Source organism: Erpetoichthys calabaricus, chromosome 3, assembly GCF_900747795.2.
Source record: "Erpetoichthys calabaricus chromosome 3, fErpCal1.3, whole genome shotgun sequence".
NCBI lineage: Eukaryota > Metazoa > Chordata > Cladistia > Polypteriformes > Polypteridae > Erpetoichthys > Erpetoichthys calabaricus.
This window is the reverse complement of record NC_041396.2, coordinates 299,031,894-299,059,090: the sequence shown is the minus strand read 5'-3', so window position 1 is coordinate 299,059,090 and position 27,197 is coordinate 299,031,894. Positions and strand designations below refer to the sequence as shown.

At 46.0% G+C, this 27,197-nt stretch overlaps 1 long non-coding RNA gene across 1 annotated transcript in view; it reads left to right on the top strand.

The window, feature by feature from the left end:
* The window catches only part of LOC127527205 (uncharacterized), a 201,450-nt gene that overhangs the window by 93,704 nt on the left and 80,549 nt on the right, over nucleotides 1–27,197 (top strand). The window lies entirely within an intron of this gene.

Below are 27,197 nucleotides of genomic sequence, written 5' to 3'. Positions count from 1 at the left end.
CGGTGTGTGTCTTTGTGTGTACTGAGCATTGAAAGGTTGTGTGTTTAGTGGCCCGGAGGTTTTGTGTGCGCTTACTGATTTTTGTCTTTGTGTCATGCAGCTTGGTGTCTGTGTGGCTTAGCAGTGTCTTTGTGTTTTTCTGGAAGTTTGTGTAGATACAGATTTGATTTGATTGGTGTTGACCTAGCAGCCTGTGTGTTTGTGTCTTTGATTTTTTTATTATTGAGCAGATGTGTGTGTTCTGTGTTACATAAGCAGTGTTTATTTACTGGCCTGCATCTTTGTTTTTGCCTAAAAGAACGCGGGTGGATTGTGTGTGATGATTTGTTTAACTGCGAATGTGTGAAAGTGTGTCTGCTTGGACGTGTGAGGGCATCTGTTTCTCTTTTTTCTTTAATTGAATTTATGTAGTATTAGGGTGTTGTACCATGTTAGCCATTATAGATGTGGTGAGAAGTAAGCAGAAGGACACCTTTTATTGACTAACTAGAGAGACTACAATCTTTCTAGTTAGCCAATATTGAATTCAATAAAAACATGTAACATTCCATACAATCAAGTCAAACTTAACAGAACTAAAATCAAATCAACCACCACCCATGTGAAAGAAAGGAAGGCCAACAGCCGGAATAAAACTGTTGAGAGTAGTACAGAGAGAAAGGAGTCTTTTCCCCCAATATAACTGCTTATTCTAAAATGTTATTGATTAGATCCTGCCATGTTTTAAAAAAAGTTTTGTACAGATCCTCTAAGTGAGAATTTGATTTTTTTTTTTCCAATTTCAAATGAGATATAACATCAGTTACCCAGTGACTTAACAGAAGTGGGCTAGGATTCCTCCAGTTGAGCAAGATAAGTCTACAAGCCAATAATGAAGTAAAAGCAAATACAGTTTGCTTGTCCTTCTCCACTTTAAGGCCATCTGTGAGCCCACCAAACACAGCTGTTAGTGGATTAGAAGGAATTGTGACACCAAAGCTGTCTGGTTGGCACAAGAGTGGCATTTGGGGGTGGCAAGTGGGGCGACCGCCCCAGGCCCCGCACCTAAGGGGCCCCGATTTGAGGTCCACGTGTCCTGTTCGAGCGGATTTGTCAAGTTATATTCTCTTATATTCAAGTTATATAATATGTATATTGTGGAACGGGCCCCGGACACAGACAGGGAGACATGGTAAATTCACCACCACACGTTTATTGACAGTCTATTTACAAATGTCAATAAGTGCACACACAACAACCCCCAAGACTTCCCCAAAGTCCAGGCCTCTCACACTCACTATCTTTCTTCTCTTCAGGCCGCCTCCACTCCTCTCCACCAAGTTCAGTCCTTCTCCTCACCCGACTCCAGCCCTCAATGAAGGGAGGCGGCCCCTTTTATTATCCCCCAGATGTGCTCCAGGTGTGCTCCGGCAATCTTCCACCGACACGCCCCAGTCTGGCGGAAGTGCCGGCTGTATCCCCGGAAGCACTCCGGGTGTCCCTGCTCCTCTTCCCCCCAGCACTTCCTGGTGTGGCGGAAGTTCTGAGGTCCAGGGCTGCCAAGGCATCCGGGCGCCCCCTGGCGGTGACAACGGGCCCCTACAGGGTTGAGATTCAAAGCTCTGCACCCGTGGCCCCCAAAGCAACCAGGGCGGTCGCCCCCTTGTGGTATGGAGGAGGTGCAAGCAAGCTCTCCTCTGGTCCTCCTGGGCGTCCCGGCTGTGTACCACACCCCCAGCCGCGTACCACAAATATATATATATATTTGAGATGCTTCTAAGAGGAACCCTTATTGCATATCGAGTGCACTTGCAGTTTGGATACACTTTCTAGAAGAGGCCCTGCTAATTTCCGCATGACACCACATCGCATTTTGCACTGTTGTGGCATTGTCATGAAATATGAATTACACTTTTTTAGTAGATGATATCGTTATATTTTGATCAGGTCCGCGTGTTATCTTGCAAAAATTTAGTTGAATACAGTAATGAGAAAATCTGGTGAATGTTATCATTATTTTTGTTAAATTCACGCACAAGTTTCTATAGCCCACACATACCGGTAACAGCGTTTGACATAACCAGCCCCGCGTGGGGTTGGTCAGCCCTAGGCCCCCCCCGCACACTCCTAAGGCCGCCTCTGGGTAGGCATTTAAAGGTGTTGGTCCAGAATGATGTTAATTTGGTGCAGGCCCAAAACATGTGGCCCAGTGAGGCTTCAGCTCGATTGCAACGTTCACAGGTTGGACTTTGCCCTGGAAACATTTTGGACAATTTTAGATGAGAGAGATAAAAAATTAGAAATAAAAGATATAAGAAAATATAAAAAAAAAAATATAAGAAATAAATAATTTGTAAGTTGAATAATTGAATGGTTTGTGCATGTGGAGCTCGAGTGAATTCTGTGCGTGGCTGCCTTCCAGTTTGTTTCTGAAATGTTAAGGGATCCTTTCCCACTGCACTCTGGGATCTTTGAAAGGGAGGGACTTTAAAATGTTTTTATATATATTACAGAAATGCTGGCTGAGTCCCCAAGACTGATCAGTATCTCTCTGTGCTGTTAATGCACTCTGTGTGCTGCTTTATTGGATTGTGTCTTTGTCTTCACTTATTAGTGTGCATCTGTCTGTCTGTCTTTGTCTTTGCTCACAGGTATACAAGGTGTGTCGATTTTCTTTTCTGTGTGTTTTACTTACAAGCCTTCACATTTGTGTGTTAACTTTGCTGTGATGTACGTCGGTGCATTTGGTTTGTGTTTTTGTGTCTGCCTGGCGGCTTCCAAGTGCATCTGTGCATTTTCTGCTTGGTGAGTCTTTGTGTCTCCCCGGAGTTTGTAGAGAACTCGTGTGTGGTTTGGTTTGTGTAGCGTATCTGTGGTGTGTTAGCTTAGCAGTTCTCCAAGTTTTCTGTTATAATCATTTGTGGATAATATATATATATTTTTTTACATGCAAGTGTGCGTCTTTGAGTTCATATATTGGTGGGCACCAATCAGAAAGTCTCTTTGTGGATGTCACATTTTAACCATTTTTAAATGCAGTTTCAGTTTTTGTTATTGTTCTGTTTGTTGCATTGTAAGTGTCTCATCTTCTTCCCTTTTTAATATTCATTTGTTTATTACGGATGTATTCATGTGTTTGCAGTTGGCAGTGGTCCTCATATGGCAACGCAGTCAGGACTCCCACACAGGGGTGCTTGGGATATGGAATCCGGAAATGCAGCCCTGTCAGGGTCCCTGCGTGCCAAGAGAGGGCGCTCTGTCAGGGTAAGACCTCACTACTGTTTCCTGGAAGATATGGCTGGTGCGACACTGGCAGCACTCCCAGGTCCAGCGTAAAAGAGAGCCCGTTGCTTCATATCATTGCATGAGAGTTGGGAGGCCAGGATTTGCGTCATGGGTCCTCCCTCTGTGGAGTTTCCATGTTCTCCCTGTGTCTGTGTGGGTTCCCTCCAGGTGCTCCGGATTCCTCCCACAGTCCAAAGACATGCAGGTTAAGCAAATTGGGGACACTAAATTGTCCCGTTTGTGTGTGGGTGGATGGGTGTAAGTGTGGGGTCACCCTGTCCAAGGTTTCTTCCCACCTTGCACCCTATGCTAGCTGAGACAGGTTCCAGCCTGGCAATCCTAGTCTGGATTTTCCGGTTTAATAACATGGGTTGTATTTCCAGTTTTGTATAAATGTATTTAGTTATGCTCCCTGCTCCCTTAAGGTAGTGTTTCTGGGTGTGGAGCCATCAAGATGTGCAGTTTTAGTCCCACCCACTGCCTTAAGGGAGGAGGCCATTCAGTCCATTTGTCACTCCTTTAATAGGTTGTTTGGCTTATAGCTAATAATAGCTGTTAAAAGCTTGGAGTCTAATCATTCGTTTGGCTAATAGCTACGCTATCCCAATATCTCACCCAGATGCTTCATTAATGTCGTCAAGGTTTCTGCTTCAAATGCACGTCTCTGTCGTTTGTTCCCAATCCCACCCAAAACTCTTTGCATAAAGAGGGGCAGTGAACAGTAATGAAAACTGAATGGTGTGAGAGCAGAATGGGCATCCCGACTGGGAAGGGAAAAGGATCCATTACCTGGGCAGGAAGGGCCGATGAACTGGCCAGCTGGACAAGAAAATAACTTTGTGCCTGGCTGGTATAAATGAATAGACGGACCAATCAGGAATAGGTAGCAATTCCATCCCCCATATGCCAGTTGGCAGTGGTCCTCATTTGGCAACCCAGTCGGGACTCCCACACAGGGATGCTTGGGATATGGAATCCGGAAATGCAGCCTTGTCGGGGTCCCTGCGTGCCAATAGAGGGGGTGCTGCTGTCAGGGTAAGACCTAACTGCTGTTTCCTGGAAGATATGGCTGGCGTGGCAGTAGCAGCACTCCCAGGTCCGGCATCAAAAAAAGAGAGCCCGCTGCCTCATATCATTGAATCAGAGTCGGGAGGCAGTGGGCAACACTCAACTGAGGGCATACAGTAGGAAGAATTGGTGAATGTATTTGTGTTATCACTGTGGGTGATTATTGGAGGATTTGTGAAGAATAAAAAATCCTTTATTTTATTCTAAAAACGTGCCCTGCGTTACTGTGTCTTGTGGTTTTGGGCTCCGCGGCACCCCCTAGTGGTTACAATGGGAAAAGATCAAAGAAATTTAAACATAAGCCAAGGGGGAGGGGCCTCCTGTGGCTGAAACGTAACAGTAGGCAGTGCGTCTGTGCATTTAGGCAGCAGTGTGTGTGTGTGTGCGCGTCTGGGGGTGTGAACTGCGTGTCTGTGTTCGTTTTTGAGAGTTTGGGTAAGTGTGTGTTTTTTTTCACAATGTGTGTATGTGTGTTGTGTTACCATAGCAACATGGGAGTTTATTTTCCGTTTGTGTGCATGTTAATGAGTGTTTTGCATGAGGCGTGTTTGTGTTTATTGTGTCTGTTATGGAAGATGCCACCCTGTATCACAGATAGAGACGCGGGCTCGCCATGTCCAGACAACACACTTGTTTATTTTGCCTTCTTCTGCACTCAGCACAGGGCGCCAATCACCACAATAAGCGCAGTCCTTTCCTTCTTTCCTTTCTTCTCTTATCTTATTATTCCTGCCGCCTCCACTCCTGTCCCGCAAGCTCTGTCCTCTGCCCCCTCAAACCGACTCCGGCTCTCCAAATGGAGTGGAGTGGCCCCTTTTACATTGTACCCGGACGTGCTCTGGGTGCTGGTTGATGGTGTGGCGGAAGTGCTGCAGTCCAGGGCTCTGGGAAATTGTCCAGGCGCCCCCTACTGGTGGCCCTGATGCAATCCGGGGCTGGGGGGGCGAGGGGGGGGCTGCCCTCTTGCGTCCCGGGAAAGTTATTGCCCCTCTCCCAATCCTTCCCTTCTCCAGGTGTCCTGGTGGGGCGAGGCCCCCCAGTCGTCTGCCACACTGTGTATCTTCATGTCTTTTTCAGTGGCATGTGTGTGAGTCAGTATGTAGACCGTACCCACCTTGCCCTCGACCAGCTTTTTCCTTTTTTGGCAAAGAGATCACAGTTACATTCTCATCCCTGATAACAAACCAAAAATATTGTACATCAAGAGCCCCCTTGGATACAAAAGCTATCAATTGAATTTCTTTTCAGTACAAATTATTAATTTTTTTTTTGTGGATTTTTTAAGTTTGTCCTGTTTCACTACTACGTGGGCCGAGCCGAGGGGGACAGCTAGTTTCTGATACAGTTGGTAAAGTACAATCAGAGCACAGGCAGATCAGGGTCACACAGTGTCAGTAGTGGGATTTGAAGTCCAAATCCTTAACCAGCTATACCCCACTATCTGCCTTCCTGCCCAATATGGAATCCTCCTCACTTCTGCTCCCCCTTGTTGGCTCCCAAGAAACCCAGCAGGGAATTACACCTCCCTACTGGGGGCTTCCATCTATCGTGTTGAAAGAGCATGTTACCTCTGGTGCCAGTCTTCCCTCCACCCTTACCGACTGGGTAATGAACCCAGAGTGCCAGCCCATTCATGGCCTTTATGACACAGGGAAGCTGAAGCTGGAGGCGGGGCCAGAGGCGGGGATAGAGGCGGGACTCTGGTTCCTATTCTGGGTCTTAACCTCTAGTAAGAACTGGCTTTGGTCCTTCCCTGTTGAGACTGCCAAGGTGTTCAAATCTCATCTTGGTGTTATTTTGAAGAATTCAGGTGAATAGGATGGGCAAACATGATGGGCAGAATGGCCGATTCTCATTGCCATTGCTCTATTTGTTCTAATGTGCCCCTGGTATGAGTAACACCAGACCCTCGCTTCAGAGAGGGTTCATTATGTATCTTTATGTGTGCTGGTGGGCTTGTGTCTGTGCTTTGTACCCCAGTGTGTGTGTGTTGTGCTTCTTTCACAGCATGCATCTTTGTGTGTTTTATGCATAGATGGATTTCTTTTTGTTTGCCCGTGTGTGTGTGTGCACATGCATGTGTCACTGCGTCTGTCATGTCTTATGTGTGTGTTTGTGACCACAACTGAGTGCATGCCTCACTTTGCGCTTGTCGGCCACCTCTTCTGGCTCACAGCCCACCCCTCCATCTATCCATCTCTCCTTCTAAATAAATGGTTGGAATGGTGGCTTTATGTTCTCACAGTGCCGATCATCTGTCACTCATTTCTCCTGAAGGCCAGCCCACTCTGGGCCCCGCCCACTTAACCCTTTACCCTCGTGAGGCTCTTGTCGGTTTCAGTGCTGCCTCCGGCTGCCCAGCTGTGCCGACCTGTCTGGTGTGCGGCGCGCTGACCTCAGGTTGTTAAGATAATTGACTCTCCTGTGGTTGCGGTCACTTCTGTTTCTGATATAAAGTGTCTGTTTGCTTTATTGCTGCAATAAAGGCTGTAAAAATCCTGCTTTATGGTGCCTTTAGTCTGCCTTTACGAGTCGGAGAGGTTTGTGACGTGAACCTGTTAGACAGGAGAAATGAGCTGCACGCTGGCCCTGTGAGGACCGACCTGCTCCATCCTCATGTCTTTTACAAGTTGGCCAACCACCAGGCAAATGAGGGGCAACACAACACCCACCCTGCCCAGCCCCAAGTAATGTTACTCTGAGCCCCCAAGTGTAAAGGTGCCATACAGCAGAAGAAGGGGGGCCTGAGCGAGACCCACTGTCCTGTTTGGTGCCCAGTAGGAGAAGATGGGGGACTAAAAGTCTCTTTAGTTTAGAGACCCTCCAGGGCAATTCTGTGGATGAGCTTTGTGACTCTTGGGGGAGCATTTTATAAAGACATTTACTACCATTCAAAGCTGGCAATCGTGAAGCCCACTCAGCAGCAGTTGCTATGCAGGATGAGACTCCAGAGATTTCAGTTCTGTCACCTCCAGCCACACCACCTCAACGATCTGCCTCTGTGACTCTTAAAATGGCACAACCGGACCCTGCAGCCCCTGTGATGTCCTTCAGAATCGTCTTTCATTATGGAGGTACAGTGGGAGGGGCCTGTGACTTGGGGTCTTACATCTGAGCCACACCCACATGATCTTAACGGGGTGACCCTGTGACACTCGGGGGATGTGCTGAATGTCTCTCTTGGGATATAGCGCCTTTCACATCTATCTATCATATAGTGCCTTTCACATCTATCTATATAGTGCCTTTCACATTTATCTATCTATCATAAAGTGCCTTTCATATCTATCTATCATATAGTGCCTTTCATATCTATCTATATAGCGCCTTTCACATCTATCTATCTATCATAAAGTGCCTTTCATATCTATCTATCATATAGTGCCTTTCATATCTATCTATATAGCGCCTTTCACATCTATATCTATCATATAGTGCCTTTCATATCTATCTATATAGCGCCTTTCACATCTATCTATATAGCGCCTTTCACATCTATCTATTATATAGTGCCTTTCATATCTATCTATCTATTACATAGTGCCTGTCATATCTATCTATTATATAGTGCCTTTCATATCTATCTATCTATTAATCTATCTATCTATCATGTAGTGCCTTTCATATCTAACTAACTATAAAGCGCCTTTCACATCTATCTATCTATATAGCGCCTTTCACATCTATCTATTATATAGTGCCTTTCACATCTATCTATCATATACTGCCTTTCATATCTATCTATCTATTATATAGTGCCTGTCATATCTATCTATCTATTATATAGTGCCTTTCATATCTATCTATCTATTATATAGTGCCTTTCATATCTATCTATCTATTATATAGTGCCTGTCATATCTATCTATCTATCTATCTATCTATCATATAGTGCCTTTTATATCTATCTATCTTCTCCTTTTTTCTCTTCTTTCATCCTCTGTCTTCTTTTTCTTTTCCTTCTTTGTCTTCTTCTCCTTCATCTTCTCCTCCTTCATTGTCTTTCTCCTTCGTTTTCCTCTCATTTGTCATCGTCTTCTTCTCCTTCTTCATCTTCTCCTTTGTCTTTTGTTTCTTTTACTTCTTTGTTTTCTTCTTTGTCTTCTTCTTCTTCATCCTCAACTCCTCCCAGGCTAGTGTTGTTCAGCTCCTCTGCCAACTCTGGCTCACCTTTCATCTATGACTCGGTGCTTAGGGCTAAACCCAGTGGAGGTTCTTCCAGATCGAATGGAAGGCCCTGAAATTAGGGATTAGATAGATAGATAGAACTGAAAGGCACTATATACTAGATAGATAGATAGATAGATAGATAGATAGATAGATAGATAGATAGATAGATAGATACTTTATTAATCCCAAGGGGAAATTCACATTCTCCAGCAGCAGCATACTGATACAATAAATAATATTAAATTAAAGAATGATAATAATACAGGTGAAAAAACAGACAATAACTATGTATAATGTTAAATATTAACATTTACCCCCCCTGGTGGAATTAAAGAGTCGCATAGTTTGGGGGAGGAACGATCTCCTCAATCTGTCTGTGGAGCAGGACGGTGACAGCAGTCTGTCACTGAAGCTGCTCTTCTGTCTGGAGATGACATTATTTAGTGGATGCAGTGGATTCTCCATAATTGATAGGAGCCTGCTGAGCGCCCTTCGCTCTGCCACAGATGTTAAACTGTCCAGCTCCATGCTAACAATAGATCCTGCCTTCCTCACCAGTTTGTCCAGGCGTGAGGCGTCTTTCCTCTTAATGCTGCCTCCCCAGCACACCACTGCGTAGAAGAGGGCGCTCGCCACAACTGTTTGATAGAACATCTGCAGCATCTTATTGCAGATGTTGAAGGACGCCAGCCTTCTAAGGAAGTATAACCGGCTTTGTCCTTTCTTGCACAGCGCGTCAGTATTGGCAGTCCAGTCTAATTTATCATCCAGCTGCACTCCCAGATATTTATAGGTCTGCACCATCTGCACACAGTCACCTTTGATGATCACTGGGTCTATGAGGGGTCTGGGCCTCCTAAAATCCACCACCAGCTCTTTGGTTTTGCTGGTGTTCAGGTGTAGGTGGTTTGAGTCGGACCATTTAACAAAGTCATTGATTAGGTCCCTATACTCCTTCTCCAGCCCATTCCTGACACAGCCCACGATAGCAGTGTCATCAGCGAACTTTTGCACATGGCAGGACTCCGAGTTGCATTGGAAGTCTGATGTATATAGGCTGAACAGGACCGGAGAAAGTACAGTCCCTTGTGGCGCTCCTGTGTTGCTGACCACAATGTCAGACGTGCAGTTCCCAAGACGCACATACTGAGGTCTGTCTTTAAGATAGTCCATGATCCATGCCACTAGGTATGAATCTAATCCCATCTCTGTCAGCTTGTCCCTAAGGAGCAGAGGTTGGATTGTGTTGAAGGCGCTAGAGAAGTCTAGAAACATAATTCTTACAGCACCACTGCCTCTGTCCAAGTGGGAGAGAGATCGATGTAGCATATAGATGATGGCATCCTCTGCTCCCACCTTCTCCTGATATGCAAACTGCAGAGGGTCAAGGGCGTGTTGAACCTGTGGCCTAAGGTGGTGAAGCAGCAGCCTCTCCATGGTCTTCATCACATGTGATGTCAGAGCAACAGGCCGAAAGTCATTCAGCTCACTAGGACGTGATACCTTTGGGATTGGGGTGATACAAGATGTTTTCCAAAGCCTCGGGACTTTCCCCTGTTCCAGGCTCAGGTTGAAGATGCGCTGTAGAGGGCCCCCCAGCTCCGATGCACAGACCTTCAGCAGTCGTGGCGATACTCCATCTGGACCCGCTGCTTTGCTGGCACGAAGTCTCCTCAGCTCTCTGCTCACTTGCGCTGTTGTAATTATGGGTGGGGATGTCTTTCCTATGCTGGTATCAGCAGAAGGATGTGTGGAGGGTGCAATACTCCGAGGTGAGAGTGGGTTAGGGTGGTCAAACCTGTTAAAGAAGATGTTCATTTGGTTTGCTCTCTTCACGTCTCTCTCAATGGTGGTACCCCGCTTCGAGCTGCAGCCAGTGATGATCTTCATCCCATCCCACACTTCCTTCATGCTGTTATTCTGCAACTTCTGCTCCAGCTTTCTCCTGTACTGCTCCTTCGCCGCCCTGAGCTGGACTCGGAGTTCCTTCTGCACGCGCTTGAGCTCATGCTGATCACCGCCTTTAAAAGCCCTTTTCTTCTGGTTCAAAAGGCCCTTGATGTCACTTGTAATCCATGGCTTGTTGTTAGCATAGCAGCGTACTGTTCTTACTGGAACTACAATGTCCATACAGAAGTTGATGTAGTCAGTAGTGCAGTCAACAACCTCCTCAATGTTCTCACTATGTGATCCCTGCAGGATATCCCAGTCTGTAGTTCCAAAAAGTTCTCTCAGAGCATTCTCAGCCTCCGGAGTCCACTTCCTGAATGATCGTGTGGTTACAGGTAGGACTCTCACTTTTGGTTTGTAGTGAGGCTGAAGCAGCACCAGGTTATGATCTCCTTTCCCAAGCGCAGGCAGCGGGGTGGCACTGTATGCGTCTTTAACGTTTGCATACAGTAAATCAATAGTCTTATTTCCCCGGGTGTTACAGTGCACATACTGGGAGAATGCAGGTAATGTTTTGTCCAGCGTCACATGGTTAAAGTCTCCAGCGATTAGCACAAGCACCTCAGGGTGCTGCGTTTGTAACTAAGCAACAGCAGAATGGATGATGTCACTCGCTATCTCCACGTCCGCCTGAGGAGGTATGTACACGATGACAACAATGACGTGTCCAAACTCTCTGGGCAAGTAGTAGGGACGTAAACTTACGGCCAACAGTTCGATGTCCCTGCAGCAAGTGGAGATTTTGACGTTAACATGTCCAGAGTGACACCACCGTGTATTAACATAGAGAGCGAGTCCTCCTCCTTTGTGCTTCCCACAGGTACTTGCGTCTCTGTCCGCTCTAACTGTGCTAAACCCGGGTAGCTCCACGTTGGCATCTGGGATGGTGTTATTTAGCCACGTTTCGCAAAAACACAACAGACTGCATTCTCTGTAGGTCCTTACATTTTTCACCAGCACAGCCAGTTCGTCGATCTTATTTGAGATTGAGTTCACATTCCCCAGAATAACAGAAGGCACCGAAGGCTTAAAACGCCACTTTCTCGCAAGCCGCTTCTTTTTTAGCTTAGTGCCGGCTCTGCTGCCACGATATCGCCTTCTTACCTCGTCGGGTAAATAGGGAACCACACCGGCACTGGCATTTGTTCTCAGCGCCCGAAGTTGAGTACTTGAATAGGCGAGTCTCGGCGTGTAAAAATCCATGCCCACGTTGTAAAAGTAAGTGTGTCCAGGGAAGGAATCCACATAAAATAAAGTAATAGGAGTGATCAATAAATATAAATAGAAAAATAAAAGTAGAAAAGTACACATACATATACAGTCATACACGGAGCTGCTGAAAAGGCTGCCACTCACATCACGGCGGCGCCGGATGCATGATTAATTAAAGAGTGATAATAATGCAGGTAAAAAACAGTAACTTTGTATAATGTTAATGTTTACCCCCCTGGGTGGAATTGAAGAGTCGCATAGTGTGATGGAGGAACGATCTCCTCAGTCTGTCAGTGGAGCAGGACGGTGACAGCAGTCTGTCGCTGAAGCTGCTCCTCTGTCTGAGATGATCCTGTTCAGTGGATGCAGTGGATTCTCCATGATTGCTAGTTTAGAAGATAATAATAATCAGTTAGATTATGTATCCCTGCAGGTCCTCCCTGATGGTTCTTCACAGATCCCATGGAACTACAAGTCCCAGCATGCCCTGCTGGTGTCTGTGTGGGCATCATACCCCAGTGAGGCTGCCATCTAGTGTGCTGGGGGAGAAAATATTCACCAGTGCTCATCTCCCCTGGTCCTTTCATTGCTCTGGCCTGCTGATTGTTTATGGGTCTCAGTGCAGGTGATGGGTGTAACAGAACAAGATGTAGAGGACAGAAAGATATAGAAGAAGATGATCCGCTGTGGCAACCTCTAACGGGAGCTGCCAAAAGATGAAGAAGAAGTTCAGTCCTGGCCAGGATAACAGCCCATGTCTGCCGTCCATTACAAAGGTCAATTTGGACCTGCTTTTAAAGTTGTGAATTGGAGTCTCAAACAGCAAAATGGGACGAAGGCCTCTGAAATAACTGGTACAAGACTGGCCGAGGCCTGAAGGGTCCCACCCAGTTCACTGTGGAAAGGGGGCTTGAATATGACAAAGTGAGCACAAGGCCACCAAAACGGGCCTAAAGCAGGCAGAAAACTTGACTAGCCAGCCCAGAAGAGACTCACCCAGTCAGGCTTACACCTCACTGCTACCTGCAGGCTTTGGCCTAGCAGGTGTCAAAAAAAAAGGAAAGTTGATAAAATCATTAGAAATATCACAAAACACATCAAAAGAGGGGAGATGACGGTAAACACCCAGCTTATACACAAAAGAAAAAAAGAATCTGTTTACCCAGAGCCCCCCATAGTGCTTGGGACAAAGACACACTGCTCCTTGATTTCCCCCTCTGCTCCTCAGTTTAAAATTCCAGACGTTGTGATTAAAGTGCCAGCTGCAGACTTTCATTTGAGCGGAGTTGTACACATTTGGGTCACATGACCCCACCCACCATTTCAGGGCACCATAATGTTTGTCACACAGCAATGGCAGGTCCATTAAAGCCGTTGTCATATTTAGTTCTTTGTCGCGTGTCCCTCACATGCAATGACTGCTTGAAGTTAGTGATTCACAGACATCACCCGGTGCTGAGGGTCTTCTCTGGTGTTGCTCTGTAAGCCTCTAATGCAGCTATCTTCAGTTCCTGCTTATTTTGGGGGTCTTGTCCCCTTCGGTTTTCTCTTTAGCAGATGGAAGGCCTGCTCAGTTGGACTGAAATCAGGTGACTGTCTTGGCCTCTTTATCTTTGACAATCTCCTTTGTGTGTCCTCAGCAGTCTGTTTGGCTCCTCATCTTGTAGGATGAAGTGCCGTCCACTGAGTTTGGAGCTCATTTACTGAACTCGAGCAGATCAGATGTTTCCCTGCACCTCAGAATTCATTGTGCCATCAGCAGCTCCGTCATCATTGAAGAGAAGTGTGCCAGGACCTGTGCCAGCCATACATGCCCAAGCCATAACACCCCCAGCCCTGCCATGTGTAACAGATGAGGTGGTCTGCTTTGGGCGGCTCCTTCTTGTCGACTCCACACTTTGCTCTCGATATCACCCTGATGAGGTTCATCTTCATCTCGTTTGTCCACAAGACCTTCTTTCCCAGAATTCTGCAGGCTCTTTGAAGTCCTTTATCACAAACTGTAATCTGCCATCCTGTGTTTGTGGTCTTCATCTTGCAGTGTGTCCCCCTCTGCTGATAGTTGTCTCTGACACACACACATCGGCCCCCTGAACACTGTGTATGATCTGTCAGACAGGTGTTGGGGGCTTTTTCTTGACCACAGTGAGGATTCTCCTATCGTCAGCAGTGGAGGTCTTCCTCGGCCCACCAGACTCTTTGTGATGACTGAGCCCACCAGTGTGTTCTTTCTTCTTCATGATATTCCAGACAGCTGATTTCGGTCACCCTAAGGCCTCACTGACATCTCTGATGGTTTTCTTCTCGTTTCTCAGCCCCCTAATGGCTTCTTTATCTTTCATTGACACAACTGCTGTCCTCATGTTTGAACAATGGCAGCTACAGACTCCAAAGGGGAGAAGCAAACCGAGGGGTCTGATGAAGCCCACCTGAAGAGTTATAAACACCTATGATGGCAATTGGCCCAAACATTGACCCAAAGACCTCTATACATATATATTAGGATGGCACCACATCATCATAGTAGGCTGGCATAAATCTCCAGCTAAGAGAGCATCACAAATCATGTGCCCTGAAATGGGGGGACCCTGTAGAAAAAGTGCTGTCATTTCTATATGGGGGGGGGGGGCGAAATCCCCTTAAATGAAATTCTGCAGTGGGCAGTTTAATCAGGACGTCGGGAATTTTAAATTGTGGAGTGGGGGGGGGGGCAGTCAATGAAAAAAATAATGTTAAGGGGGGGGGGGGGCTCTGTATGTAGGGTCTCAAAAAAAAAAGTGAAACCACAAAGCAAAAAACCGAGTTGCCTGACAAGCCAATTCTGACCAAATTTGACCCAATCAGAAATATGGAAAATGCAAGAAACAGAAAGTATTCGAAAACCAGAGAAATAAAAATAAAATATATAAATATACAGTATATATAATATATAAAATATATCTCTCTCTGTATCTATTGTGGAACTCAAGCCTGGCACTGACTGGCCCGGCGACACGAGTGCCAGCACACGCCGTTTCTACTTCTCTTTCCTTTCCTTATCCCCAATCCCCACACCACCCCCCCCACCCCACAGACCCCCTGCACTAATCAGCCACAGATGATAGCTCCTCCCCTTTTCCTTCTCCTTCCTTCTTTTTTCCTTTCATTCATCCTCTCCTCCCAGTTTGTCCTCCGGTTCCCTGAATGGAATGAGGCGGCCCCCTTTTAATGCCTCACTCGGACATCCTCCAGATGCTCTCGGATTGGCAGCATTCCCGGGTGTGATGGAAGTGCTGGATGGGCACCCAGAAAGTACCCCAGGTTCCCCCTGGACCTTCTTCTGGCAGCACATCCAGGGCTGTACAAACATCCAGGCGCCCTCTGGCAGTGCCCACGGGGCCCCAGACAGGGCTGGCGTACTCCAGGGTGGTCTTCCCCCCTCTCATGTATTGTCCCCAGTATGTCCTTCTCTTCCGGTCCTTCCATCATAGAGATCTTCCACGGTCGTCTGCCACCATAAATATTTCGATAGTCATAAAGCCGAACTATAAACGTGCCCTCTGATCCATCTAAGCAGGGCTTTGGCCGTTTTAAACTTTATATGTAAGAATTAGGATTTTCAAAATGAACCCTAAACGTCACTGGAAGCCCTTGTAAAGACGCTAGCACTGGGGTTATGAGTTTGACTTTTCTATTTCTTGTAAGGATTCTGGCAGCAGCAGCATTTGGAACAAACTGAAAGCTGCATCAGGACTGAGTTGAAGAGCCCGCGACTAACGCACTGCACGGTCAGTCCCACCGGATATGAAATGCGTGTTGTGACCCCCCAGCGTCCTCCATATTCAGAAAACCTTCAACGATATGCTTAGGTGGGACAAACAGATTTGAATAAACTAGTAAAGTTACTGTAACCGGTGGGCATCTGATGTAGGCTCACTGCGATGTCACGGGTCATGTGCCATGTGCATTATGCGTCTAGCAACCACACAGCATCTTAGCAACCGCACACACAAAATAGCCGTCGCCCAAGCAAAGCAGACACACTTTTGTGGGGGTCTCCACATTCACTTTGTGCCCAGGGGAGTTCTCCTGCTGTGGCACAAAGATTTCTTTGCAGGTTAACAGTGTGGGCGTGACTGTGCCCTCTGATGGCTGATTTGTGCCTCGCACCCAGAGTCAGTCTCTATGATTATGGACTGAATTGAGCAGATTTAAGATGGATGTGCATTCAGCTCCACCAAGCATAGTGTGGTAAGAAGACACCTGACCGGGTCCACCCCAGTGCCCTTCAGAACGGGCCTTCACCCCAGATGCCAGTTGGTAGGCAGGATTTGTGACTTTAGCTCTCTTTCCCAGAGTGCCATCCAGTCCATAAACTCTTTTTCTATCCCAGATGTAGAGTGCCCTCTGGTGGGTGATCCCTATAAGTCTTTTCCTGTGCCAGACATAGTGTGGGTAAGCCCCACATCTTACACATAGAGTGCCATCTGATTGGGTGGGCTCTGTAACTCTTTTCCAATATCGGTCCTTGACTGCCATATGTCTTTGGTGATCTTTCATTTTGTATGCCAGGCTTGGATGGCCCTCTGGCGGGCGAATCCTGTAGCACATTTCTTGTGCCAGGTCTAGAGCGCCATCTGATTGGGTGGGCCCCATAACTCTTTTTCAGTATCGGTCCTTGACTGCCATATGTCTTTGGTGATCTTTCATTTTGTTTGCCAGGCTTAGCCCTCTGGCGGGTGATTCCGGTAACCCATTTCTTGTGCCAGACCTAGAATGCCATCCGGTTGGTGAGCCTCATGACTCGTTTCCTATTCCAGACCTAGAATGCTACCCATAATTTGCATTTCCTATGCCAGATCTCAAGACCACCTGTTTGCTTTTGCCTTGCGTTTCCTCTGCCCCATCTAGCGTGCCATCTGAATGGTGAGCCTCACAGCTCCCATTTCCTGTGCCAGGGCTGGAGTGCCCCCTGGCATCCATATTTCACCTAGGGACTCCTCTTTACCCCCAGTGCCATTGAGAAAGTGATGCCAAATGTAATATAAGCCCCGCCCCGCTGTCTTCAGTGGGAGGAGCTCTTGCACCACCATTCGTTCACCCTTCTCCTCCTAATATTGAACAGTGTGGGTTTGAGGACCCCCAATATCTCATAGGTCTGGGAGGCCAGATGTGAAGGCCCAACCCAAGCTTTTTCCGATGCCATCTGGTGCCTTGCACTGTTCCTGCCAAGCGCCTGAAGGCCCGGCACACTGTGAGTCTTTGGCGCTGCCTTTGCCCGGGTCCTGCCAGCCCTGGCGCCTTTCTCTCTCCCCCTTATTAATAAGTTTAATACCTTGCATCCACTGGCGTGGCCTGTGCGAGTGAAGCTGGAGGTAATTACAAAATCAATTCCTGCTGCCCTTAATGTTTTATGGCACTCTCTAAAATCTTAACGCTGAAATCGCGGTGGGATTCACGACTCCCACCATCTTTATCTGTTTTAATTAGAAATGTAAAAGACAAAGGACCCGGGGCGACGAGGCGCTGATGGCAGACGCGCCCGCACCTCTTTAATATTTCACACGAGTCCCGGCAGCAAGGTGGCAAATTTACGGCCCCCTTCAACCGGGGAGGGGGTGGGCGACCTTCTTCTGACCTTCAGCTTGACCTCCTCCAGGCTGAGGCGTGCCCGCGGCTGGCAGCTCACTCCATTTTTGATCTTTATCGACGGAAAGCATGAGAGCTGAGCCTGCGGGCTCAAGTGGTGCTAAGGTGGTGGTGGGGGGGGGGAGGTTCTGATGCCAATTATGGTGACTAACAAGACCTCTAGTCATTCACGTGGTGTTGCCAGCTGGCACTGAGGCCAAAGGGAAAAGTTCTCTGCGAGCTGAAAAAACGGGACGCAGATGTGTGGAGTCTGCTGGAATCTGCCATTCTCGAACATCTCCTGCTAAGACCATCCTGGGCAGTGCCAAGGTGGCTCCCATCAGGTGGTGTTATTTACAGGAGGGCCCAAAGACCTCTATACATATATATTAGGATGGCACCACATCATCATAGTAGGCTGGCATAAATCTCCAGCTAGGAGGGCATCACAAATCATGTCAGGAGAGCCCTGGCATAATCACAAAGTCCAGAAGGTCACCATAACTATGCATGATGGGCACACTGAGTCCTAACCCAAATCTAGATCATGCCAGGGAAGTGGCCTGCTTTTACCACATATCATGATAAAAGTCAATTTGTGGTCATTTCTGGGAAATGTGGTATTATTTTAAGATGGCATGATGTACCATGCCAAGAAGGCACTGTTTTCATAGCAGAAGAAAAGGAATTGGGCAAGCAAGTGGTCAGTACATCACATTGCACTGGGGCAGCAGCAAAGCAGTGAACCCTTCTTCATGCCAGCTGGGAACAACCCAGCACAACTGAAACCATTCCTGATTTAAACCAGCAGGGGGGATTGGCATGCTGTACGGTGCCCGCAGGGGACCACATGGTGGCACCAGGAGGACACATTGCATTTTGCCTATAAAGATCCCATAAAAGTCACTTTGTGTCAGGCAAGGTGGGCACACTGCTTACCTGAATGAATACGATTTGGGTCATGCCAAGTGGGAGTCCAGCATAACAACAGCATGGTACCACACACACTGTGCCAGGTTGGCAACAGCCATTTGATATGCATAAAGTTATTGTGGCTCATTCCACTTTATGCTGTGAGGGCACCATTTCTCATGCCAAGGTGTAATGCTATATAATTACAGCAGGAAGGCATGAATTATTTAAGCAAGTCTTCAGAAGCTTATTTGGTATTCAATATCAAAAAAGCCTTAAATGTAAATAATAAGAATGTCTTCTTCTTCTTCTTCTTCTTCTTCTTCTTCTTCTTCTTCTTCTTCTTCTTCTTATTATTATTATTATTATGTAAGGTGACTTTCACCAGCAAAACTTACTATATGCCAGGAGGGCACTCAGCTTATTGCCAGGTGTGAACTTCACATTTTGCCTAACTCCAAAGCCTAGTAAGGGCAAGTTGGCATTGTTCCATGAGCCAAGCCTAAATTGGGCCACATGTTAGAAGATGCTATTAAGTATGCCAGCGGAGTGCCCACTAGGTCACTTTGTATCATGTTTGTTGACTGGGTGGCACCGTTAAGCAGGTTTGAGTCATGTGTGGGTTTCCCTTTACCTCCTATGGAAGATGGCACAGCCTGGCACGTACCCTGACGTCTGTCACGACCACTTCGGTGACAGTGTTTTGTCCTATTTGTCCGTGTGTGTGTGTGTGTGAATCCGAGATTACCGTTCGTGTGTGTAAGTCGTGTATTTAACGTTTGCGTGTGCGCGCGCGCCTATGGCTGCTCTCCCTGAATGTTTCCGTGTGTTTTTGCGTATCGAGGATAAGCCGCTCAGTCCATCAGGCGACGTAGGCGACCCGAGGGGTGTCGTTCATGAAGGTTAACGGGCACGCGCTCCGGTCAGTGAGGGTCGCCGTTTATAGGCTTAACTCGAGCGGTGCGCGCTCCTTGCCTTTCTTTTACGCCCCGCGGTATGAATAGCGAGGGGATTCCCCGACCCCCAACACCCCAAGTCAAATACAGTAACACTGAAAACACACTTTGGACACCGAGGCGCGCGCTCTCCAGACCTTTCCGCGCGTGTACCCCCACCCCGCAACGCCGACTCACTGACTATACGCGTGCGTGAAAAACGATTCTGCTTGTGCAGACGCTCGCGCGCTCGGTGGTGTGTCGGCACTGCGTGAACACTCGTGAACACCCGCGCGCCTGCTCTCTCTGGGGTACCGCGTGCGCGTGTGTGAACGCGCCCATGTCTCCGTTCTGTTCACGTGTGACTGTCTGGTAGCACGCGCGTTCCCGCTGATTGTGCTTGCGCGTGTGAAAATGTTACTTCTGTTCAGCATGTGTGCGCAGGTACGTGTGTGGATGAGTGTAACTTACGAGCTTTGAGTTTGGGTGGCCTGCTCCTCGTCTCCCGTGTGTCACCCGAATGTAAATATATAAACGCACTTTATGCGCCCGTGTATGTTTGTGGGTGGACTAAGCTGCTTTTTGTGCAGTAGATGTGCTTGTGCCGGTCCTATATGAGACCCCCAGGGTTTGCATGTACCACTGCCGTGTACTCGTGTACCACCGCGTGCCTCCGAGTGTGTTGGTGTGCGCGCGTCCGCGTCGGTCCTGTGCGCGCGCTTGTACGTGTAAATGTGTCGGCGTCCTCTGAATGAGTGTGCGCGTGTGTGTGAGTGTATATGTGTGTGCAAATGTTACCTGTCTGTGTAAATATATATGTGCGTGTGCACGTGCGATAATGCGTAAGAGCGCGCCAGTTCGATGTGCGCGCGCCTGTTGTTCTCCGTCTCGCTGTTTCTACGGGCGCCTTTCAGACCCCCCCGGTTCGTACCCGTATAAGGTACGGGCTTTTCATTACATAAAGGCGCTATATAAAATCACAATACTGTGCAATAACTCCACGTCTATAACGTGTGGACGCTCTTCTCGTTAATTTTGACCTATTCTATATATATTCATCCATTATCCAACCCGCTACATCCTTACTACAGGGTCACGGGGGTCTGCTGGAGCCAATCCCAGCCAACACAGGGCGACAGCCCACCGCAGGGCACACACACGGGACAATTTTAGGAGCACCAATGCACCTAACCTAACCTGTGGGAGGAAACCGAACCACGCAGAACATGCAAACTCCACGCTGGAAGGATCCGGGAAGCGAACCCGGGTCTCCTAAGTGCGAGGCAACAGCGCTACCCACTGCGCCACCTTCTATATCCTTGCATTCAGTACGTGCTTATGGGTGCGTTTCATTTTGAAAGTCGCTATAAACAATCACAATAAGGTCCACGTGTGTCTTACCTTTCTCTCGTTAGTGCCGACACTTTTAAAAAGATGTTAAAATAGCCATATTTGTAAGATCTTAGGCATTTGGTGTACTTTTGTAAGGCGCTATATGAAATTACAAGTGTGACCCTGCGCCATGCCTTTTTTTACTCGCTGGTGCTCGCAATATACAAACAGTTGTATCTGGTAAGTGCTCATGGATGGCTATAACTTTTGAAAGGCGCTATATAACGTCAAATGAAGGCACAAAATGACTGTCAGATTTATCCACCAGGGCTCCATTTGTGGAAATCAGGACACAGCTGTAAAAAATAAATAAATATAAATAAATAAAGTGCTTTTGCCTGGTTTTACTAACGAAAGGCACTATATAAAACGACAAGGACAAGATGTCCGCATTCGCCGCTGATTACATAACCTGCCGGTGCGCATATTTTAATAACGTGAAAGCAGTTTGGCTGTACTGTAACTGTAAAGTGTCTTCGCGCGATTTAAACGAATGTAAGACACAATATAAAATCAAACGGTTATTGTTGTTAGCATAGAAGCGATCTGACTGCATCCGTAAACTGTCGTTAGAGGAGTAGGCGATGTACACGAATGATAGGCGCCATATAAAACCACAAGGGTGACGTTACGATGCCCATCACTAACTCGCGGTGTGACCCTGAGCCAGTCACATTGCCTGCTGGCACTCACGTTACAGCCAAAAGGCGGCCACTGGACTGGACTGGACTGAGCCTGTACCCGTGCGCGCCTCTTCTCAGCGTGCTGCTCTCGGCACCCCGCCCTCGCCATCTTGGCTTTTCAGACCCCTCCACACACACACCTCTCCCCGCCGTGAGGTGAGCCGATGAAGTCCAGCAGACCTCTGAAATGCACTCAATTCAACATGAAGTACTCTGCTGACATTTAGTGTCTGTAGATCACTCGGCTAAGCAGCCTCATTCATCTCCCGACGCGTCGAGCGACGGGCGGTCCATCTGCGGTGAGGGTCTGCCGGCTGGGGCCGCGGCGACTGTCGATCGATACGCAGTCTTTTGGCGAGACGCCCGCTCGCAGCTCCCTGCGCCTGCGCCGACTGAGCCTCCGACCTACACCGCCTGCGTCTCTGACGCGTATCTGAATACCGCAAACAGTAAACCGATGCTTTCGTAGTTTTGCGGTAATTTCGCAACATCTACGTATCAGTTATCGGTAAGAACGCATTGATGGCGCTTTAATTTTCATTTTGAGTGTGCTGTGCTTGTTTAAAAAGTGAATTGAGATTCCAAATTATAGTTGTGTGGCTTTCCACGTATAGCGCGTTTATCGCGTATTAACATTGACAAACGCGTTGTCCCGAACATCCGGGACTTTAATAACATGCTAAAGAGAGAAAGCCAAGCAAAATGACGCCTTTTATTGGCCAACTAAAAAGATTACAATATGCAAGCTTTCGAGGCAACTCAGGCCCCTTCTTCAGGCAAGATGTAATAAGAAATAACAGTTAAATAAAGAATCGGGCTTATGGGCTCACTCGTTCAAAACGAGTATTTAATGTTTACTGGGGACTGAACGGGAGAGTCGAGTTTAACTTGTGTAGCTGCAGCACAACCTCGGTGAGTAATCCTTGGCCAGACGTTTATTGTTATCATTTTTACAAATAAAAGGCATTATAAACTATTACAGGTCTGACCACAAACTCATCTTACAAGCCGGTGCCACTTAGTATTATAGTTTTCACAATGGAAAGGCGCTATATGAAATGACAGTTCTGGCCACCTACTCTGTTTGTGATCCTGTTCCTGACATTCATTATTGTTTTTACAACGGAAAGGCGCTATATACAAATTATAGTCCTGACTGCAAACTCTTTGTGTAACGTACACTTACAGTATTCACAACAGAAAGGCGCTATACACAATCACGTTGTCATCTGCCAACTCCGTGTGTAGTCCAGTGCCAGCTTCTTATTATAACGGTTTTCACTATGGAAAGGCGCTATATAAAATTAAAACCATTACACCCTTTCTTTGTGTGACCCCCGAGCCAGATGTTTAGTACAGTTTTCACAAAGAAAAGGCACCATATAAAAACACAGAATTCTGGTCACAGACTCCAGACCCTCACAGAAAAGGCACTATAAAGAGTTACAGTCCTAACCACCAACTCTTTTTGTGATCCTGTGCCAGCCGGACCCTTCTTGTTAATCATTTTCACAATGGAGAGGCACTTTATGAAGTTGTATTCCCGGTCACCTACTCCATTACAAATCCCGTGCCTGACTTTTATTATGAGATTCCTCACAATTTAAAGGCACTATATACAATTACAGCTTGACCACCAACTCTGTTTGAGACCCCCGTGCTTAACGTGTAATATTACATTTCTCACAATGGAAAGGCACTATACTTACTGTATACAGTTAAAATCCCAATTTCAGACTCTAGAGCCAGATACTAATTATGATGGTGCTCAGTATGGAAAGGCGCTATACACAATATTACAATCCCATCGACCAACTTCATATGGCAGGCTCTCATTATGGTGCTTTTCGGTAAAGAAAGACGCTATATAAAATTGCAGCCCTGCTTACCAACCCCGAGTGCGACCCTGTGCCCGACATTTTCTTATTTATTTATCTTGACCAAGACCAGCCAGGAATCAAATCACAATTCTGAAGAAAACTTTGCGACCCTGTGCTAGAAGCTTCTTTTCATAATGTTCACAATTGAAAGGCGCTATACAAAATAACGGTGTTGCCTTCCAATGCAACGTGTAACGATGTGCCGGACTCTGATTTATTGTGATTTTCACAAAAGGAAAGGCGCTATATACAGTGGCAGCCCTGACAAACACCTCTGTGTGTGACCCTGTGCCGGACACTCGTTATTATAGTTTTCATAATGGAAAGGCGCTATATATCAAATTAAAATCCTGATTTCAAATTCTATGTGTATTCCAGGGCCAGACACATATTATTCTAATAATAATAACAACAATAATAATAATAATAATAATATATTTTATTTATATAGAGCATAATTTTCACAATGGAAAGGCGCTATGAAATGTTATATCCCTATCTACCAACTCCACATGTGACCTTGTGGAAAGGCGCTATATCAAATTTAAATCCTGATTTTAAATTCTATTTGTATTCCTGGGCCAGACACTTATTATTCTAAAAATAATAATAATAATGATGATAATAATACATTTTATTTATATAGAGCCTACTTTTCACAATGGAAAGGCACTATATCAACTTCAATTCCTGATTTCAAATTCTGTGTGTATTCCTGAACCAGGCACTAATTGTTACAGTATTATAATAATAATAATAATAATAATAATAATAATAATAATAATAATAATAATAATATATTTTATTTATATAGAGCTTAATGTTTACATGGGAAAGGCACTATAAAATATTATGTTCCCATCTCCCAACTCCACGTGTGCCCTTGTGGAAAGGTGCTATATCAACGTAAAATCCTGATTTCAAATTCTATGTGTATTCCTGGGCCAGACTCTTATTGTGATGATAATAATAATAATAATAATACATTTTATTTATATATAGCCTAATTTTCACATTGGAAATGCGCTATAAAATGTTATATTCCTATCTACCAACTCCACATGTGACCTTGTGGAAAGGTGCTATATTAAATTAAAATCCTGATTTCAAATTCTATGTGTATTCCTGGGCCAGACACTTATTCTTCTGATAATAATAATAATAATAATAATAATAATAATAATAATAATAATAATACATTTTATTTATATAGAGCCTACTTTTCACAATGGAAAGGCGCTATATCAACTTCAATTCCTGATTTCAAATTCTGTGTGTATTCCTGAACCAGGTACTAATTGTTACAGTATAATAATAATAATAATAATAATAATAATAATAATATATTATTATTATTATTATTATTATTTTATTTATATAGAGCCTAATGTTCACATGCGAAAGGCACTATAAAATATTATGTTCCCATCTCCCAACTCCACGTGTGCCCTTGTGGAAAGGTGCTATATCAACTTAAAATCCTGATTTCAAATTCTATGTGTATTCCTGGGCCAGACTCTTATTGTGATGATAATAATAATAATAAAACATTTTATTTATATATAGCCTAATTTTCACATTGGAAAGGTGCTATAAAATGTTATATTCCTATCTACCAACTCCACATGTGACCTTGTGGAAAGGTGCTATATTAAATTAAAATACTTATTTCAAATTCTATGTGTATTCCTGGGCCAGACACTTATTATTCTAATAATAATATTAATGATAATAATAATAATAATACTGCGGTGGGTTGGCACCCTGCCCGGGATTTGTTCCTGCCTTGTGCCCTGTGTTGGCTGGGATTGGCTCCAGCAGACCCCCGTGACCCTGTGTTCAGATTCAGCGGGTTGGAAAATGGATGGATGGATAATAATAATAATAATAATAATAATAATAATACATTTCATTTATATAGAGCCTACTTTTCACAATGGAAAGGCGCTATATCAACTTCAATTCCTGATTTCAAATTCTGTGTGTATTCCTGGGCCAGGCACTAATTGTTATAATACTACTACTACTACTACTAATAATAATAATAATAATAATAATATATTTTATTTCTATAGAGCCTAATTTTCACATTGGAAAGGCGCTATAAAAGGCAGGCTCAGTCTAGACCTGTGCACCCCGGTGTGTGCGGCTCCAGTGCTTGAGCCAGAAGACCACCCAGCAGAGTCGGTTTTTAATGGTTCAGAGTCGGACACACTGTTGTGCAGGAGAGTCAAAGCCGTGATGCTCGAGGTGGCAGAAGTGGGATTAGCGCCCCCCCCTCCCACACACAACCTTTTCAGTTTTCATGCCCCCTAAACCCCCCCCCCCCCCCCCCGCACTACCCCTTGTAAAGTACCAATGAATTCCTTCAAGCCCACGGGTTTGAACTGTATTGGGCCATGTCACCGGGACCCTGGGGCGCAGTGGCCCCGTGATGTTTTCAGGGCTACATGTGCTGTTGTCATTTGCTGAGCACTGCTGGGGCTGCCCACCTCCGCTCCCCCCCCAAGCCCCTTTAGTATTCCCTATGCCATTTCTTCTGTCTGTGACAGATAGACTCAGGGGGTCTCCCGCTGGTCAGGCGGCCGGCACTACACTCAGCCACTCAAGCACAGATGCTTATTTTGATGGATGCCCCTCTTGGCGTAGGCAGCGGGTGATTTAAGGCCAATTACCCTCTTGTACGTTGATTATCGGATATTGGTGGGCAGCACGTGGCTCAAAGCTTTTAGTCAGCCGTTTGTCAGGCAGGCAGCTGTCCTGGGATGTTTGTAAGCCAGAGGAGCCCCCCGGGGCTGGTGAGGTGGGGTGGGTTATACCTTGACAGCCTGCTATCTGTCAGCAGAGCGAGAGCCGGAAAGGCAAAGAATGAGACAGAAGGAGATAAAGAGGTGGCAGCTGACACTGCCACCCAGTCCAGCCAAGGGAACCACCAGCCAGAATTCCAGTGTCCCCAATTAAGTGAGGCCCACCCATGCAGAGTCGCTTTCAAGAATGGCGTCCAGATGTGGACTTGGCCCACACAGAGCCAGGCATCTGGCAGCTGAAGCCACCATAAATAAGTGTGGACACGGCGTTACTGGTAATTACTGCGGCCTCGTTAGGCACTGCCAAACACGGGTGGGCAATCACATGAATCATCTGCCGGCCATTAGGGAGGTCTTTACAGCTGGTGACTGCGTGACGCTTCTTCCCCTCCTTAGCAACAATGCAGTAACACAGAGCTGCCATCTGGGGGTAGCGTTTAAATAACTCCCAGACAGAGACGGGAAATGGCAGGGCGTGGGCATTGGGGTGGGGTAGGCATTGGGAGAAGGGTGCCAGGCTGCAAAACTTCACCCTTTGACTGACCGGTAGCTTGGCGTACCCCGAGTCCAGTGAAAGGGCAATTTATTGGTGCGATTAATGCATTTCTCCGTGAGAAGCCTGGTGCCAGACACTTATTATTGTAGTTTACAACTTGAAAGGCGCTATATGACATCAGAAGACCCACCCAAATGGTGCAAAATAAAATTACATCCCTGACAATAGTAGCGCTGCCCGCCTGACCAGTGGGGGACCCCCTGAGTCTACTCTGAGTGGGATCTGTGCCAGTCAATTCATGTTACAGTTTTCACAATAAAAAGGCGCTATATATGAAACTAGACTCGGATCCCAAATGGTGTAGTCCTTTGCCAGACATTTATTATGATAGTTTAAACAATGGAAGGCACTATATGAAATTATAACATGACATGACATGAGGTGACATGAGATGACGTAACATAACAAGTGAGGGGAGCTAGCATAGCATTACATGATTTAATTATTTCATGCCATATCATAACGTAACATAATGTAATGACATAAGGTGACATAACATAACATGAGATGATGTAAGGTGACATAACATAACGTGTAATGACATAAGGTAACATAACATGAGATGACTTAAAGTGACATAACATAACATGAGATGACATAAGGTGACATAATAAAATAACGTGTAATGACATAAGGTGACATAACATAACATGAGATGACATAAGGTGACATAACATAATGTGAGATGACATAAGGTGACATAACATAACGTGTAATGACATAAGGTGACATAACATGAGATGACTTAAGGTGACATAACA